The sequence below is a fragment of the Lolium rigidum genome, chromosome 5 (assembly GCF_022539505.1).
Source record: "Lolium rigidum isolate FL_2022 chromosome 5, APGP_CSIRO_Lrig_0.1, whole genome shotgun sequence".
NCBI classification, from domain to species: domain Eukaryota; kingdom Viridiplantae; phylum Streptophyta; class Magnoliopsida; order Poales; family Poaceae; genus Lolium; species Lolium rigidum.
In genome coordinates, this window is record NC_061512.1 from 33,019,919 (window position 1) to 33,040,428 (window position 20,510).

Consider the following 20,510-nt stretch of genomic DNA (forward strand, 5'->3'; position numbering starts at 1 on the left):
AGACCCTAGCATATATGCACTAAGTGAAACATGCATATATCAACCCTCATGGATATGTCGATCATTAATTTTCAAATTCTAAATCTGTTCCCACTACTTATCTTTTTATGAAATGGATCTGCAATATCGATCAACTTGAGCACACGTACATGTCTGGCCTCAGGGTGACATATAGTCTTCTCCATCCAAATTAATGAATATATAAGAATGGTCATGACCTTGTAGAATAATCTTGGGCAGGGATGGAATGAATAAGGTTTGTAGCAAAACCATATGAGCGTTGTTTTCCAGGGAAGCTATTATACTATGATGGTTCACATAAGAAAATTTAATCTAGTATTATTTCAATTACTAATAATACTTAATATACTCCCTTATTTTCTTCATCATACTAAAATTCATTACCATTTAATTGTAATAACATTATTAATCTGACAATATTTTATACTATTTTTTTCTGTCTTCGTCTAAATTGAGTTCGTTATTCATATAGTTTACTTGTATACGTAAAAGCTCAACATCTTGATTCAAAACCTCATGGACGCAAATTTAGATTTTATTATTATTATTATTATTATTGAGGACTAGGCTCGTCCAGAACACGTAAAATTTGACATTAGGTATAAGGCTTATGCATGACCAAGATTTAAAAATAATAATGGGCCTCCTCCATGAAAGGTTGTTTACATCCTTAGTTGGTGCAGAGCCTTGGGAACTAAAATTCCCCCTCAATTTTGGGGAAAAATATAAAAGAGGTAGTTAACAGAATTTCTTATGTCCTATAAAAGTGCTTGGCTGAGAGATGGTACGATGTTCAGTGGCATGACACCCTGTCGATGATTTAATCATCCGGTAGCTATATGCAATAGAATTTGGCAAGTTGAATCAGTATTTTATGCTGCCAGCTAGTACCCTCTCAGTTCCATATTAATGTGTAGATTTGGATGTACGTAAAAAAGAAAATGTGTCTCGAAACCTAGATACATCTAAATCAACGATAAGTAATCAGGAACCAAGGAAGTACACGTTAATCTAAAAGGTAGATGTAACAATATATATCTGAAAACTGTATTACATATTTACATATGGCAGTGTACAAGAAGACAAGAAAAAAACTAGGATGCAATTTGCAATGTACCGTCTCTTTTCTGACATAAATAAAATTACGATTATCATGGTATCTCGATCGTTATTTTTTTCCAGCAATCACATTTTCGTGTAAAATGGATACGCATTGCCGATGCTTCGACGTACAGACATGCTCCTCTCCGTTGGCCCCAGCCTCTGTCTAATTTCGCAAGCAGTACGCGCAGCGCTTGTTCCGCGTCTCCGGCAGCGCTCGATACGCGCTGTCAAGCATGGACTGTGGACTGCTCTAGTGGGAAAAAAATGCGGTTTGTGTCGCATCATGAGCGTGCTACACTTCACAAATGAATTAGTTAAATTTTGCAATCACTGTTTGTCTATATATCACAAGTAGCTCCTAGTGGAGACGGAAGACTAGACTCCCTAAGCGGCCAAGATCGAGCAACAACTTGGTCCTAACTTGAACTGGAATTTCGTAGAACAAAACAAGGAAATTTCGCCTGCTATTTCGCAGCCGGTGGCCAACAGCTACAGATAAATGCTATCTTGTATTGAATCGTTCAGAGCGTACTGAACTACTGATACATACACCATATCAGTAGCCGTTCACACAGGGCGGCCATCCTACCACTCGGCCACTAGCCCTTGACAGTAGGCAAAGCCAGTAGCCCTTGACAGTAGGCAAAGCCAGTAGCCCTTGACAGTAGGCAAAGCCAGTGGCGGCCATCATGACCTGTGTGAATGGCCATTCTACCACGTACAAGAATGGTCACAAGGCAAAGCCAAATTTCTACAAAGGCCCGATTCTTCCCGTCCACTTATCCTTTTCTTTGCCGTGTGTATTACGAACAACACACAGTAAAAAGTTCTTTGCCATGTATATTCTAGAATGTACGCGGCAAAGACCCTGTTTGCCTTGTATTACATCAGGTACTAGGTAAATACATCATGTTTCGCCGCGTTGAGCGTGGCGGTGTTTCTATAGGTAGACGCGCGAAACCAGGAGAGATGGACACATAAAATGACACGTTATGGAGCTAAAAATTATTTTACCAGAAAATTAGGTGCGGGCAAAAGTGGACGCGTAGGTGATAGCCATAGACGCGCTAAAGCCATAGAACTCTATAGGTGATAGCATATTTCGTGAATGCTTTTTCGGAATAACTGTTGTACTCTAAGTTTGATTTTTTTTCCTCGCAACAGGGTCACATAAAATGACGCCTCGCGAAAGTCTCACATTTTTCTGATTTTTTTTATATTAGTTGTGCTCAAAATGGGACGCATCGGATGTCTTGTTTCGCCGCATCGAGCGTGGTGGTGTTCCTATTGGTAGACACGCGGAACCGGGAGAGATAGGCACATAAATGACACGGTTCAGAGCTAAAAATTGTTTTTCCAGAAAATCAGGTGCAAGGAAATGTGGACGCCTAGTTCAAATCCGGCCAGATTCTAGCGGCATCTGCGGGAGATGGCGTGGGATCCTTCGGCTTCCCCTAGAGCTAGTGCGAGGTGCGGGTGTGTGGAACGCGTTGCGTAGGTGTCCTTCTATCGTTGTGCGCCGGCTTTTTTCTCAACCCTACTTCGCGCCCCATTTACCTGCTTAAAAAAAAATCCCATTTCGGCACTCCAAAAATGAAAAACGGGTTTTCCGTTGCCACGATGGTGAAACGCCGCACACGGTGTTGATTCCCGTCCCAGGGCACACACATGTGCGCGGTATGACCTCGTTCCGCCAAACTATACATGCATGTTAGCCAAAAACCTAGCTCGTTTGACCTAAAATACATAGAACTTTCACTACGGGAAAAATAGGTATCGCCGTGCGGCCGTTCTTTGCCGTGTGTCCCCGCACGGAAAAGCACAGATAAAAACGCACGGCAAAGACCTTGACCACGGAAAATATAGACACGAGCGCACGGTAAAGATACGATTCACGAAGACGATGGAAGATGCCGCACCGCAAAGAAAGGTGCACGGCACTGACCCAACAAACCGCACGGCAAAGATTCGGTGCACGGCAAAGGCGTTGGGCATTGCCGTGCCTCAACCTTTTCCGTGCGCGCAGCTTGGTTGCACGGCAAAGCAGTCTTTGCCTAGTGTTTTTAACAAACGCACGGCAAAGAAGCATTTGCCTAGTGTAAGCGCACGATAAAGATGTAAAAACTGGATTTTTTCTCATCTCAAAAGGTGTGGCGTGGTATAGTTATCAACAAACGAACACTTAGCTCAGTGGCAAGGTTGCACGCTTTTCCTAGTATGTGTCATAGGTTCGATTCCCGGAGTGCATATAGAGCCTTTGCAGTGCATATAGAGCCCTTTGTCGTACAAATAGTTGCACGGCAATGTCTTATTTTCCCCTAGTGTTTGTAGGTGATGGCTCATTTCGTAGGGTGTTGGGGTGAGACCATTTCCAGCTAGATGGATGGATGCATGTCTCCGTATCCTTATTCTATTGGGCAGATTTCGTAGGGACTTCTCACCAGCTGGCTAGTGCCCGAGTGGCCGCCGTGTGTGACCATGCGACGACGTCCCGAGTCTAGATCAGTGTGTACGGAAGATTGCAAGGGAAAATTAAACTACAGTACATAGGTACTCCCCTCACGTTCTCAGTGTCGCGTGACTCCAATATGTTTATCTGTATGGGCCGTACTGCAGTCATGTGCAACATGTTCGATCGCACAGAGCCTCCCGATTTAGAAGGTTTCCAAATTAATATGTTAAATTAGTACTTTAATGACCGATTTTATTTAATTGGACCTCAATCAATTCGATGAGAGATGCTATGTACGGAGTACTATACTCCATTAAGGCTAGCCATAGTGCTAGTATCTTAGCTAGTATCATACATATTGGTCCCACAAAAATACTTATGTGGCAGCTAATTAAGGAGGAGAGTAGAGATTAGAGTAACATAGGTGGATACCGTATCATAGCGCAAATTACGAGAAAAGTTAATGCCTAACAAATCTTGTACACAAATTTACATTGAGATTCTAAAAAATAATAAATATAGCATAGCTATGATAGTACTCAATGACACCTCCCACTATAGAGATAGTATCATACACAAGTATCATATGCATGATACTACTACATGATATTTAGCACTATGGCCAACCTAAAGCAGTACTAGTGCTTAGAAAATTTGCAACTGCATTAACTCCAAGGCCCCCAAGCCACCCACACCTCTTTACCCGTATCTTTTCTATCTCTTCCATCACGAGTGCAGCTAATTCAGTTAGTCTTCCAATGAATATTGAGATTTTGTCTCAAGGATTTTTATGAATAACTAATTGAAGACAATTTTTCAAAAGATGACACGTTTCTACTAAAAATTAGCACTTTTGAATTCTTAGATTGCTTTTTCACATAATGCACTTCTTTTAATTTATTTTACCACATACTACCTCCATTCCTATAAATAATACGCACACATATTTCAGTGTGAACCTTGACCAAATAAATAGGACAACAATATCACGATCATATAATACATAAGCAACATTGTTAGAATCGTGTTGGAAAATACTTTCTAATGAAACCAGTTTTATATCACATATTTTTTATATACTTCATCCTGAAAAATATGTTTCAACTTCATCAAAACTTGCATGCATCTACAAACTAATCTCATCTAAATACATGTATATCTAGATAAAATTGAAACATCCTTTTTAAATAAAGAGATATAGATTAATATTTTGTCAAAGATAAAATACGAAAACAAGGGCGCATTGTTTATTGGAATGAAGTGAGTAGTATATATAAAGTCATCTTAGTTGCCAATGATCATGTTAAGGGCCTCTATTTCTTGTTTTGCTCGGGGCCTCCGTATTCTCAGGTACGGCCCTGTTCGTATGCCGTCTTGCCTGAAGACTTAGTTTTTTCCATATGTCACCTTGCTCTGTTGTGGGTCAGGAAAAAAGGAAGTCGATCCAAAGTTACTCATGGGCGCCACGAAGATTCACGGGCTATAGTACGCTAGCTGTTTTAGGGTTGATTCAGTAGTTAAGACAAATCGTCAGCCTGGGAACTGCACAGGGCTTGGGTAGGACATTCACCTCATTTCACGTCATTTCACATCATTTCACATTTCAATGGAGGCAGCCTCGGCATAACCCCTATGACGCTTGTTTAGAGGGAACCCATACTAAAGCACAGAAATTTCCAGCTAAGCCCTACCCATGATCAGGTATTGTGAGGGTACTTTAAAATTGGAATGGTATCGCATCCGAACCCAACCATCAGCTTTTGTAAAATTCACCATGTCGTTCACAAGTCATATTCACCTTCAAAATCTTTCAATAGAATGACTCATCATTCCAAGATTTTCAAAGTCATTTCATTTCACATGTTCCCATCTAGAGTAGTCAATTTTATTGGTTAGCACTAGCAACTAGTCATGAGGGGTGCTAACTAGTTTGTATTGCTTTAGGCTAGATTTGATGCTCTTGTTCTACTCTATATCTAGACCAAGTGAATCATGAATCAAAAAGTAAACTTTGATAAACCAAAATCAAATACTTGTAAGGTAAAAACTTGGGATGGGATCATTTAACATAAAGTATTATATAATGGTGCCTTGCTCTATTAGAGCTTTGCACTATGGTATCTTGCAAGAGTATAGCTTGTAATTGTCTAGCTTGCCTTGAGGGGTGTATTGATCAAAGTGTTCTTCTTCTTCCTCGTAGTAGACCTCCTCCTCTTGGTAGTCTCCGGTACTAGCGTCTATAAACGAATACGAGGATAACAATCACCAAACAATACTTAAGGGACTACTTAGCCTTAATGGCTCACTCAAGATGATCTATCATCATCACAATCATTACTTAACAACAACTAGGGTTTTCTATTTAGTGGTAGGAAAATAATTTCCTCTCATTGAAATATTTATTAGGGTTTCTATTTATTATCCTTGAGAAATAATTTCCTCTCATTGAGCCTTGTTAAGATTTAATCTCCTCAAATAATAAAGTATGAGCACATGTTGACCAAGGTCAACACTTCATATTTATCATTTGGGAAAATGATTTAAATGAGGTATTATACCTCATGCAATTTAAATACTATTATGGAAATGATTTAATATTCTCAAATAATAACATATGAGGTCATTAGGACTAATGTCATCACCTCATATTGAATTACTTAAAGAAATGATTTAAATGAGATGCTACATCTCAGAGAATTTAAATACTAGTTTTGAAATAATTTAAATGAGCTAGAAATGGCCACATAGCCACTATTTGAATCTAGCCCATGATCATATGAAACAACCATGTCATATTTTTGCATAAACAATTAGAGTATTTGGAAAGTGAATTTTGAGAATTTGAATCACCTCAACATTCATTATGGTTGATTTTTAATAATTGTTTGAAGTTTGAAAACCTACTGTCTTGTTATTTTTATTGAAAATGATCTATAATAAATCTAGGGTTGAGACCACTGGGTTTGATAGATAATTTCACAAGCTTTCCAGATATATCAAATTCATCAAATTTGGCTCAGTAGATTTGAAGTTATTTAATTTCTAGCAAAGCACCAGTGTTGATTTGAATTTAAATCGAATTAAACGAATTTGAATGAAATGGACGCGCGGGAAACAAATTGGGCCGGCCCAGCTATGCTCCAGTGCGCAGCGGGCCGCCTGACACTGGGTCCCACGCGTCAGCGATGCTTAACGCATCGAAACGGTACGCTTGCGGAGAGACGTTGGATTAGACTTGGATCGGACGGGCGAGAGGCGTTGTCGTCTCTGGCGAGAAGGGGCTACTGGCGCGGCGAGGGTAGGGGGTCGGAGAGCTCACCGGCGGCCGGCAGTCGTGGGCGTCGACGCAGGGCGATGTTGCGGACGATGAGGAAGCTCCTGGTACAAGCGGCTGGTCCTGGGGTGGCGCCAATCGTCTTCGTCTGCGGCGGCTCCGCGGACTCCGTCGTGCAATTGGAGCTGCTTCGGCGCTAATGTGGATGGGAGAGGGTTCGAGGAGAGCAAGTGAAGGGAGAGGAGCAAGCGGGTGTGGAGAACTAAGGCGCGGGGTCCTCCTTTTATAGCGGCGAAGGGGTCTGCGGGGGTGCGCTTCGGGTCGTCCATGGCGCGGCTGCTCTGGTGCGTGAAGAGGCAAGGCGAGGACGGCGTGGGATGGCTGGCATCAGGGTGATGCTAGCGTGCTTGCTGGCGCAGAGAAAAGAGGAGGGGATAGCTCGGGCGATGTCAACGCCGTGCGGTATTGCGGCGGAAAATCGGCGATCATGGCGACATCGATAGGGCTTCTGCGGGCCAGTGAGGTTGTCTAGGGGCTAGCTGGTGCGTAGGCATGTGCGTGTGCGAAAGGAGGAGGCGAGGGGAGTGATGACGCGATGGCGCGAGCGTGCGCATTGGCGCGTCCAGTGACATGTCTGGGCGCGCTCTGGCGTGTCCTAGGCGTGTCTGGCACGTCTGGGCGCGTCGAGTTCTCGGCGTTGGCGTGCTCGTCTTTGACCAGGGAAGGTACCAGCGTGCTCTGGAGGGCGTGGTGAGTCTCGTTGACATGGTGAAGGGTGATACGTCCAAAACGTATCTACTTTCCCGAACACTTTTGCTATTGTTTTGCCTCTAATTTGTGTATTTTGGATACAACTAACACGGACTAACGCTGTTTTCAGCAGAACTGCTCACGGTGTCTCGTTTTTGTGCAGAAATCCAACTTTCGGAAAAATCCTCGGAATTCTTGCAGAAGGCCCTATTTTACCAAAATATTGAAGGAGCCAGAAGGGCAAAGGAGGTGGAGGCCCGAGGGCCCCACACCACATGGCGGCGCGGCCCAGGGGGGCCCGCGCGGCCATGTGGTGTGGCCCCTCGGCCGGCCTCCGACGCCCCCTTCGGACTACTTATTGGTTTCGACCTAAAAACGCACGGAGAGAAGTCGAAGTCGCCGAAACCCTCCGGAGAGCCGCCACATCGCGAAACTCCGTCTCGGGAGCCGAAGTCTCCGTTCGGCACTCCGCCGGGGACGGGGAATTGGAGGATATCTTCACCGCCATCACCGCCAACGCCTCTCCATCGACCAGCAATGTTTCCCCCATCCATGTGTGAGTAATTCCCCCGCTGTAGGCTGAAGGGGATGGTAGGGATTGGATGAGATTGGTCATGTAATAGTCATAAGATTGTTAGGGCATAGTGCCGAGTATCCGTAGATGTCACTTTTATGATATTGTTGCAACTTGTTATGCTTAATGCTTGTCACTAGGGCCCGAGTGCCATGATCTCAGATCTGAACATGTTATTGATTCATGAAGATATTCGTTGTTTATGATCTTACCTGCAAGTTGTATACACATGTCGCTGTCCGGAACCAATGGCCCCGAAGTGACAAGAATCGGGACAACCGGAGGGGATGGTAGTGATGTGAGGATCACATGTGTTCACGGAGTGTTAATGCTTTGCTCCGGTACTCTATTAAAAGGAGTACCTTAATATCCAGATAGTTTCCCTAGAGGCCCGGCTGCCACCGGCTGGTAGGACAAAAGATGTTGTGCAAGTTTCTCATTGCGAGCACGTACGACTATATATGGAACACATGCCTATTGATTGATTAGTACTTGGATACCGTTTTATTATTATCTGCAAATGCCCATGCTTTGATTGTTACATGAGTTTCTCTCATCCATGCAACGCCAGTTAAATCCGTCCCTGTGCCTACGGTATTTTAATCCTGCTTGTTTACTATAATCACTACTGCTTGTATTTATTTCATCGCCGTTGTTATTTCGCTATTTCCACTGCTATAAAACTGTTACTACTGATAACCTCTTGCGAGCAAGTCTGTTTCCAGGTGCAGCTGAATTGACAACTCAGTTGTTAAGGCTTATAAGTATTCTTTGTCTCCCCTTGTGTCGAATCAATAAATTGGGTAATGCTTCCCTCGAAGACTGTTGCGATCCCCTATACTTGTGGGTCATCAAGACTATTTTCTAGGCGCCGTTGCCGGGGAGCATAGCTTTATTTGGAAGTTCACTTGGATTGATATTGTTCGCTGCAAATTCTCCATCATGGGTAAACCTCGCGATACTAAGATCGCCATATTACCATCCACTACAAGAAAAGGTACAACTCTGAGTACCTCTGCTGCTCTTGATTCACCATCTGTGATTGATAAACTTGTTTCACCGCCACATGCTTCACGTGCTTGGTACTTCGCTGAATCTGAAAATTCTCATAATATTGATAATGTTTCTGCTGTGCTTGATGATAGTGGTTCATTGGGATCTTTTCTAGATGCTACAATTGCTAAGTCTAGACAAATTGAAAATACTGAAACTCCTAATGAAAATGCTGCTACACTGTTAATTCACACGAGTCTGTTGAATATTCTAGTGATGATCTTGATGAAGATTATGTAGAGCTTGATGATGATTTTATTGAAAAAATGCAATGCTACTACTGATGCAAGAAAAATTAAAAAGTTGCTTGCGGAACATCTTCGTTAGATATAAATTATCTCCTGATCCTAAATTTGCCACATCTCCTATAAACATTAGGGATAAAGATTATGATTTTTCTCTTGATCTATCTCATATAGCTATTGTTGAGAAAACACCCTTTTGTGGTACTGAAAAAGAAAGTGCTTGTTGAACACATGACTGAGCTATCTACTCTTAGTGGCTTGTTTTTCTGATGATATTAAGATGCGTACTTATTTTGTCGCTAAAATTTTTCCTTTCTCATTAAAGGATGATGCTAAAACTTGGTATAATAATTTGCCTCCTGGTTCTATTAAAAGTCCAAAAGAATTGCTTGATGTTTTCTTCCGCAAATACTTTCCTGCTAGTGCTCAACATGCTGCTTTGCAGAGAATTTATAATTTTGACCAGGAAGAGGGAGAGAAATTGCTCGAGGCTTGGGCTAGATTTTGTTCTCTTATTAGAGCTCAGCCTGACCATGATTTAGAAAAGCATGATTTACTTGATATATTTTATAGTGGACTAACTATTGAGTCTAGGGCATACCTGGATAGTTGTGCTTGGTTGTGTTTTCGGAAAAGAACTCCGAAGACGTTCGAAGAATTATTGGCTAAAATAGGCCGGAATCATGATGATTGGTCTACACCTGAACCAACCCCGACGCCGATAGTGAAGAAGAGGGGTATGATTAAATTAAATGATGAAGATATGAGGGAAGCCAAGAAGTCTCTTAAAGAGAAGGGTATTAAACCTGAAGATGTGAAGAATTTACCTCCTATAGAAGATATATGTGAGACAATTCCCCCTTCATCCATGATTGAGGTACACTCGCTTCAACACTTTACTAGGGAAGATATTCCGTATTCAAAATCTCCTGCTCAATGCTTAGATGAATTTGATAATTATATTGTTAAGCAAGAAAACTTTAATATGAGAGTAGATAATCATTTAATGGAAAATTCCCGAGCTATTAGTGAATTGCATGGTATTGTGGAGAGAACCTCCAATGATGTTAAGATACTTGTTAAACATTTTCAAATGGTTCAAACTCAAATTGATCAACTTACTAAAGTGCAAAATGACTTGTTGGGAAATAATTCTAAAGAAAAACATGCTTGTGAAGTAACAACTAGAGGTGGTGCTTCTACCCAGGATCCTCTATATCCTGAAGGGCATCCCAAAAGAGTTGAACAAGATTCTAAACTAATTAAAGCTAGTGCTCCATCTAAGAAAAAGAAAAAGAAACATAAGAATGTTGTAGAATCCTCTGAACCTGTTAATGATCCTAATAGTATTTCTATTTCTGATGCTGAAACTGAAAGTGGTAATGAACATGAGGAAGATAATGATAAGAATGATACTCCTGATAAAGAAGAAATTGAAAAAGAACCAGAAAAGCCTGCTAAAAATAAAAAGTACACTAAAGAAGATTTTATTACTGAGAAACATGGTAATGAAAGGGAACCTTGGGTTCAAAAGCAAATGCCTTTTCCTGCTAAGAAACTAAAATCAAAGGAGGAGGAACATTATAATAAATTTTGTGATTGGATGAAACCTTTATTTTTGCAAATCCCTTTGACTGATGCTATTAAATTGCCTCCTTATTCAAAGTATATGAAAGATATTGTTACTAACAAAAGGAAAATCCCCAATGAGGAAATTTCCACTATGCTCGCTAATTACTCCTTCAATGGTAAGATTCCAAAGAAGCTTGGAGACCCAGGTATACCGACTATTCCTTGTTCCATCAAGAATAATTATGTTAGAACTGCTCTATGTGATTTAGGAGCAGGTGTGAGTGTGATGCCTTTTTCTCTTTATAAGAGACTTGATTTAGATAAATTGATACCTACTGATATATCTTTGCAAATGGCTGATAAATCTCTGCTATTCCTGTTGGTTTATGTGAAAATGTTCCTGTTCAAGTTACTCGGCATTGCTTGATATTAAGCTGATTTTGTTGTGTTGGAAATGCCTGAAGATGATAATATGTCCATTATTCTTGGAAGACCCTTTCTTAATACTGCAGGGGCTGTTATTGATTGCAATAAAGGCATGGTTACTTTCAATGTTGATGATAAGGAACACACTTGTCTATTTTCCCAAGAGGATTGATAAAGTATGTGGAGTCAATACAATTTTTAATGTGAAAACTATCAAAGTGGGATCCATTGATTGTCCTATATATGAGCCTAAAGAAGAATATCAAACTCTTGTGATTGGATCCATGTCAATTCAATATAAGGTAACATGATTGATTTGAGGTTTATTTCTTCTTATGTCATATAAAATTTATTTGGTAGCAAGACTTGATCAACCTTGTTAACAAGTATATTTTATTGCATAAAAGAGCTAAACAACACTTCTTTCTTTCTTTCTCCCTTCACCTATTTTACTTGCTGTAGCACTTTTGTTTTGCAATATGCTTTAGTCATTTAAGATTTTAGAAATCATTTTCTGCGTGAGTAATCATTAATTTAATACCCGAAATGTGCATTTTTCGAAGTTCTCTAAAAATTACAAAAATTACACCGTTGGTCCTATTTTTCGACGAGGCACCTGGGGGCACCAGAGGATGACCTGTGGGGCACCAGGGGGTGCCACACCATAGGCCGGCGCGGCCAGCAAGGGGGCCGCGCCACCATGTGGTGTGGGCCACCCCTTGCCCCACTACACCATCTCTTCCTCCCAGCATCTTCTCTCTCCCGAAAAAGCTCGTACCAAGTTTCTCTCACTCGTGTTTCTGCTCAAGAACTCGCGATTTTTCGATCTCCTTGCTCAGCCCAGATTTCTGTTTGAAATTTGGCACATTTACTCCTTGGTATGTGACTCCTTTGATTGTCCAATTAGAATTTCATTTGGTTGAGTATATCTTGAATATTTTGCTGCTGTAGATAACATGTTTAGTGAACTTGCATGCTTGTTCTAAGTGGAAGAAACTAATTTTGATGCATCATTAGTACTCTAGCAAGTTCCTATAGTAGTTCCCTTCAATTACATACCTTGAAATCAAATTTTATAATGATTGTTGAAAATTTCAGAAGGGGAAGATGAAGAAATTCAAATTTGGAGAGTTGTTCAAGAAAGCAACAACCAGCACCGGTAGGCCCTCAAGGGCGTCTACTCAAATTAGGCGATCCTACAATGAGGATGTCATCGCGCCTAGCTTCGCGCCCGAGGAGGACCATGGGGCTCCTAATGCTTCATCCTTCCCCTGTTATGAGTTTCTGACCAATGCAGGGATATTGGATGACTTCTTCACCCTTGTCAACAGGGCAGGCCTAGCCACCTACGTGGGAGACGAGAGGGGACAATATTACAGGCTCACCAAAGTTTTCGTTGAGAGCTTCAAGTTCCACAACACGGAATATGAGCCGACAGTCGCATTCAAGATTTATGATATTCCTGTTACCATGAAATTGGAAGAATTTTGTTGTGCTTTGGGTATTGCCCCTGTAGGTACAGCCAGGAGGATTGATGACAACCCCCGGGACTTGTTGGAGCTCTACCGAGGGATCACCGGGGATGATTGCCGCACCATCCAGCGAGGGAAGATAAGAAACATTCAACTCCCCGCTATTAAATATTTCGCATATTACATTGGTACTAGCATTTTGGGTAGAGAAAATACTAGCAACATCTCTAGCTACCATCTTGCTTTCTTGAATGTTGCACTTACTGGAGAGACACCTTATCATCTTGGTTCTCTTATTGCTCGCCGCTCGTCTAGCAGGGGACCTATTTTTGGAGGAACTATTGCACTGCGCATTCTAACACATCTAGATATTCCTCTTGATTCTAATGATGTACCATTAACCCCTAGGAAATTAGATATTGCTGCTATGAAGAGCCATCGTTTTGTTACTACTGACTCCACTATAGATAATATGGTCTATAGAATGTTGTTTGCTGATGGGAATGAGAAGGAAATCCCTCTTCCCCGACCAGAGTTTGTTCAATATTGACAGGCAATCATGGTCGCTCACTAAGGAGGCGGTGGAGGAACATATGAAGATACAGGAATTCCACCAGCAACATGACTCCGAGAACGCCGAGCCCTCCTATGACTACACCGTCACGTACCCCGACGTTTCCTCCAGCACATACATGGAACCGGGTCGTCCTTCGTCATACTACGAAGACACCACTTCATGGGGACCGTGGGAATGAACTCCACTTAGGCCAAAAGCCTAAGCTGGGGGGAGGTATACCGGCATCACTCATTCTTTGCATATTATGGTTGCTGGATACTTGTACATACTTGTTTAGTCTCTAGAGTGGTTTTCTAATGAGAGGGAGATGATATTTGGGGAAGTGTTGTCCAAAAACAGATTCTGTGCTGTTACCAAAAAATTCGTACGCACAGCCAGAACGTTATTTTGAGTTGCCAATTTTTGAGCATGTTCCCCAGGTTGTTATCTAACTTTCATTAGTTGAACACTTTTTGGTCTGAGCAATGGAAGATTTTTGTTAAATTCGATTTCTGTACTGCTGTCGGGATTTGGCAGATTTCTGTCATCCTGCTTTTACGTGTTTCGTTAGTTTGCATTCTTTTGTTTTCACTTTGTTTCTTTCCTAAAACACAAAAAGACCAAAAATATTTCTGTTGTTTCTCTTCACCATTTATTTATTTGGTTCCTTGCTCTTAGTTTGCTTTATTTGCTATCGTTAGTTTGCTATAAGAAAACCCAAAAAGATTTTGTTTTGTTTGCTTGTTTTCTTTCGTTCTTGTTTCTAATTCGAAAACACCAAAAATATTTGCTGTTCTTCTTTGGTTTGTAAATTTCGTCATGAGTTCAATGGTCTTCGGTGGCTGGAGCGTGGTTTTCATTTCATATTATCCAAGCTACACAAGTGAAAAGGCAATAATTACGATCTACGACAATCTGATTGTGGTGAGAGGCTGGTATGAACTCTATTTGTTTTCATTTTTGTACATATACTCATCCATATGAGCATGCTTAGTTGGTTCATGTGAGGTATATGTTATTTGAGAAAGTCTAGTAGTTCATGATCTCTCATGTTTAGTTCCAATTTATTAATATGAGTAGCATGTCATGGATGTTTGCTTGCATTGTTTTATTCATAAGTAAGTATGGCATTGTGGTATCCTCCTCTGAATAATTCATTTATATCGACTTGGCACATGCTCACGCATGCATATGACTGAACAAAAAGTCAATTAAGCCTCGATGATTTATATTGCTTCGGAGTTCTTGTATCACTTTTATGCCTCCGTTAATTTATTTTGCCGCAAGCATGATTATGACGAGTTCATTGCTCTCTTGATTTGTCGCTCCCTAGTCTTTTGCTAGCCTTCACTTGTACCGAGCGGGAACGCCGCTCGTGCTTCCAAACACCTGAAAACCAAGTTGTTCCAAAGTGTCCACCATAAATACCTATGCATGGCATTTCAAACCATTCCAAGTAAATTCTCATGTGCTACCTTCAAAACTTTCAAAATGCTTCTCAATTTGTGTTAATGTTTCATAGCTCATGAGGAAGTATGTGGTGTTTAGCTTTCAACCTTGTCATTTACTTTTGACGGACTCTCATATGGACTAGTGGCACATCCGCTTATCCAATAATTTTGCAAAAAGAGTTGGCAACGGGATTCCCAGTCCCAAATTAATTAATTCAAATAGACACTCCTCCATGGCTTGTGATTGTTGGACGGCACCCGAAGGATTCGGTTAGCCATGGCTTGTGTAAGCAAAGGTTGGGGGGAGTGTCATCATCATAATTAAACTTAAATAAAAAGGCACTCCTTCATGGTATATGATTGTTGGCAGGCACCCGAGGATTCGGTTAGCCATGGTTTGTGAAAGAAAGGTTGGGAGGAGTGCCAACAAAATAAATAAAATGGGAGCCGCTCTTGTGAGTTCGGTTGATGAGGTAGTTAGTGTACCCATTACCATTCGTTGACAACAACAAACACCTCTCAAAATAATTTTACTCCTGCTTTACAAATGAAAAGCTCTAGCGCATGTTAATCCCGGCTTCCCTCTGCGAAGGGTCAATCTTTTACTTTTATGTTGTGTCTCCATTCTTTCTTTGAGCACTATCTTGAGAGCACGACTGTCATTCTTAGTATAATATGCTTGTCTCAAAATATGATTGATTGTGGTATAACTTTGATGCTTTTATCTTTGACAATCACTACTTCTAGTCCTTCTATGAACTCAAGAGGTGCCTCGGCATTTATGTTTTGCCGATCAAATACAGGCAAGCGAGATACCACTTTATCATATTCTCTTATGAACATTGCAATCTTGCTTACATACATGATTCATGATGCTTATTATTAATAGTTGGTACTTCTCCATGATTGACATAGCTGTTGGATGATCTTATTTGCATGTATCTCATTATGAACTGCTAAGTATTAGCCATAGCATGAGAATATATACATCATATGATCTTTTATCGCTCAGTTGTTAACTGAATTGCTTGAGGACAAGCAATAAGCTAAGCTTGGGGGGAGTTGATACGTCCAAAACGTATCTACTTTCCCGAACACTTTTGCTATTGTTTTGCCTCTAATTTGTGTATTTTGGATACAACTAACACGGACTAACGCTGTTTTCAGCAGAACTGCTCCGGTGTCTCGTTTTTGTGCGGAAATCCAACTTTCGGGAAAATCCTCGGAATTCTTGCAGAAGGCCCTATTTTACCAAAATATTGACGGAGCCAGAAGGGCAAAGGAGGTGGAGGCCCGAGGGCCCCACACCACATGGCGGCGCGGCCCAGGGGGGGCCGCGCGGCCATGTGGTGTGGCCCCCTCGGCCGGCCTCCGACGCCCCCCGTCGGACTACTTATTGGTTTCGACCTAAAAACGCACGGAGAGAAGTCGAAGTCGCCAGAAACCCTCCAGAGAGCCGCCACATCGCGAAACTCCGTCTCGGGAGCCAGAAGTCTCCGTTCTGGCACTCCGCCGGGACGGGGAATTGGAGGAGATCTTCACCGCCATCACCGCCAACGCCTCTCCATCGACCAGCAATGTTTCCCCCATCCATGTGTGAGTAATTACCCCGCTGTAGGCTGAAGGGGATGGTAGGGATTGGATGAGATTGGTCATGTAATAGTCATAAGATTGTTAGGGCATAGTGCCGAGTATCCGTAGATGTCACTTTTATGATATTGTTGCAACTTGTTATGCTTAATGCTTGTCACTAGGGCCCGAGTGCCATGATCTCAGATCTGAACATGTTATTGATTCATGAAGATATTCGTTGTTTATGATCTTACCTGCAAGTTGTATACACATGTCGCTGTCCGGAACCAATGGCCCCGAAGTGACAAGAATCGGGACAACCGGAGGGGATGGTAGTGATGTGAGGATCACATGTGTTCACGGAGTGTTAATGCTTTGCTCCGATACTCTATTAAAAGGAGTACCTTAATATCCAAGTAGTTTCCCTAGAGGCCCGGCTGCCACCGGCTGGTAGGACAAAAGATGTTGTGCAAGTTTCTCATTGCGAGCACGTACGACTATATATGGAACACATGCCTATTGATTGATTAGTACTTGGATACCGTTTTATTATTATCTGCAAATGCCCATGCTTTGATTGTTACATGAGTTTCTCTCATCCATGCAACGCCCGTTAAATCCGTCCCTGAGCCTACAGTATTTTAATCCTGCTGTTTACTATAATCACTACTACTGTATTTATTTCGCTGCCGCTGTTATTTCGCTATTTCCACTGCCATAAAACTGTTACTACTGATAAACTCTTGCGAGCAAGTCTGTTTCCAGGTGCAGCTGAATTGACAACTCCGCTGTTAAGGCTTACAAGTATTCTTTGTCTCCCCTTGTGTCGAATCAATAAATTGGGTAATACTTCCCTCGAAGACTGTTGCGATCCCCTATACTTGTGGGTCATCAAAGGGGACCAGGGAAGATTGGAGAGGAGGGGTGGCATGGTGATGCCAAAGTGCTCGACATGGAAAAGTTGTGATCATTTCTCTCACTTTTATCATGCCTGCAAAGTATGGTTGGACTCAGAGGAGGTACAAGGACCACCATGATCAAAATTTAGCTCTGGATTAGTCCAAAATCTGATGGGTAATAGAGGGTATTCACTTTACAGATTATTGCACACAAGGTGCTCGACCAAATGGCCCCATGAGAATTTTATTTGAATTTTGCAAAGATTTTTGGTGGGTTTGATTCAAATATAATTTGGCACACAAAGATGGTGGTGGGGTGCAAAATTGAGTTGGTTTTTGAAATTTTAAGAAGTGTAGAATCTAGAATCTGGTTTAATGTCACCACTTTGCATCCTTATATTAAAGAATTGGGAAAGAATTGGACCAGGTGATCAACATCAAAAGTGTTCATCTTGATGAGGTCTTGTATGAGGTGCAAAGACTTGAGAATGTTTAGTTTAGAAATCTCTTAATACAAGGGCTCAAAGTGGGTAAGATGTTAAAATTGTCACATGTGACCATTATCACATGTCACTTGAATTTGATTTTTTCCTTTGATTTGATTTGGGTTTTCTTGATTCAAAAGTGCTTCTTATTAGTTTAGGAACATTTCCAAACCATTGAAACAAATTAAAAAGGCATAGGTTAAAGATTTACAAAAATGGCCATAGCCTCATATGTGTATTTCCTATTTTTATTTTCTTTTCTTTTTCTTTGACCAAAGGTCACCCATTTGGGTTTATTGGGTATTAGGTTAGATTTCATAATGGTTTCAAACCATTTTGGTAAGGTAAAGGTGGCATAAGACAAGAATTGCAATTATGGCTATGTGCCACATATGTCCTTTTTCTTTTATTTTCCTTGTCTTTTGTTTTGTTTCTTCTTGACCTCAAAGAGCAAGTTTTAGGGTTTTAGAGACATTTCAAAGTACTTCACATAAGCATCATGGCAATATCACAACATATAAGCATGAGCACTATGCACAACCTCTAACTCAATTAAAGTTTTTGTTGGTTCCCAATTTTGGAAATACGGAAATTCATTTTCTCTTTGTTTTATAATTTGGGGATGTTACATCATCTCTTGTGACTCAGTCACATGCTTGCAAGATAATCAGACGACATTCCACCGAGAGGGCCCAGAGTATATCTATCCGTCATCAGGATGGACAAATCCCACTATTGATCCATATGCCTCAACTCACACTTTCCGAATACTTAATCCCATCTTTATAACCACCCATTTACGCAATGGCGTTTGATGTAATCAAAGTACCCTTCCGGTGTAAGTGATTTACATGATCTCATGGTCGAAGGACTTAGAAAACTATGTATCGAAAGCTTATAGCAAATTGAACTTAATGACTTGATCTTATGCTACGCTTACTTGGGTGTGTGTCCATTATATCATTCATCTAATGACATAACCTTGTTATTAATAACATCCAATGTTCATGATCACGAAACCATGATCATCCATTAATCAACAAGCTAGTTATACAAGAGGCTTACTAGGGACTCCTTGTTGTTTACATAACACAAATGTATCAATGTTTCGGTTAATACAATTATAGCATGGTATGCAAACATTTATCATAAACACAAAGATATTATAATAACCACTTTATTATTGCCTCTTGGGCATATCTCCAACAAAATTGGGATGCTGGAAAGGGAAATTACTATCCTATGGTGATAGGTTAGTCCTTATCAATTCAGTCTTAACTAGCTTACCTATGTTTATGTTTTCCTTCCTACAAATACCTATTGGGGTAAGGAAATGTCTGGACTTCTATAGATCTATATTATTTTGGCAGTCTGATGAGAATAAAAGAAAATATAGACTCACAAAATGGAATATCGTATGTCGACCCAAAGATCAAGGGGGCTTATGTATTGAGGTAATCGAAATTAAGAACAAATGCTTATTGAGTAAATGACTCTTTAAACTTTTGAATGAAGACGGGGTGTGGCAAGAGTTACTACATAATAAATGCCTATGGTAGAAGACATTATCGGAGCTGCAGGCTAAGCCTACTGACTCTCCTTTTTGGAAGGGACTTATGGGTATCAAGAGGGAGTTTTTTTTTTCTAGAGGTTACTTCAAAGTTGGAAACGGGAGGAGTACCCGTTTTTGGGAAGATGCTTGGTTAGGAAAAACCTCGTTAGTTCATTAGTATACGTCTTTGTATATTATTGTACATCACAAGAATGTAGCCGTAGCTCATGTGTTAGCTCAAACTCCTCTAAATATTAGTTTACGTCGGGTGCTGAGTGGTAATAAGTGGAATTCCTGGTTACATTTATGTCGAAAATTGATCAGGGTAAACTTGAATGAAGATAATGATGTTTTTTATGTGGGATCTGACATCCAATGGGTTGTTTACGGTTAAGTCTATGTATAAGGATCTTATGGGTGACCATACCCCTTTTTTGAGAAAGTATCTATGAAAAGTTTCCCTAAAGATAAATATTTTCATGTGGTTTTTGAGAAACAAGGTTATTTTAACCAAATATAATTTAGCAAAGCGGCACTGAAATGGATGTACGAGATGTGTTCTTTGTGGGGATCAGGCGACCATCCAACATCTTTTTATTGACTGTCCTTTAGCTCAACTTCTTTGGCGTACAATTAATTTCACTTATGATCTTCCGCCTCAATCCAATATTACTAATATGTTTGATAATTGGTTAAATGGAGCAGATAGACAATCTAAAGCTTTTATCCGAATTGGGATTTTGGCCTTATGTTGGTCTATATGGAGGGTCAGAAATGATATTATATTTAACAAAAAACAATCTTTTCACATCTTGCAGGTTATCCATACGGTGGCACATTGGGTCCAACTTTGGTCCCTCCTTTCACCACAGGGGTGTCTGGATGCACACTGCTCCAGATGATTGCTCAGGATATCTTGTGCCAGGCTGACTGGCAACATACTAGGAGGCTATGTTGATGTGTAGTCTTAGGGTGTGTTCGGTTTGGGGATGGGGTGGAATGGAATGGAACCATTCCATTCCACTGGCACGGAACCGTTCCATCCCTGTGTT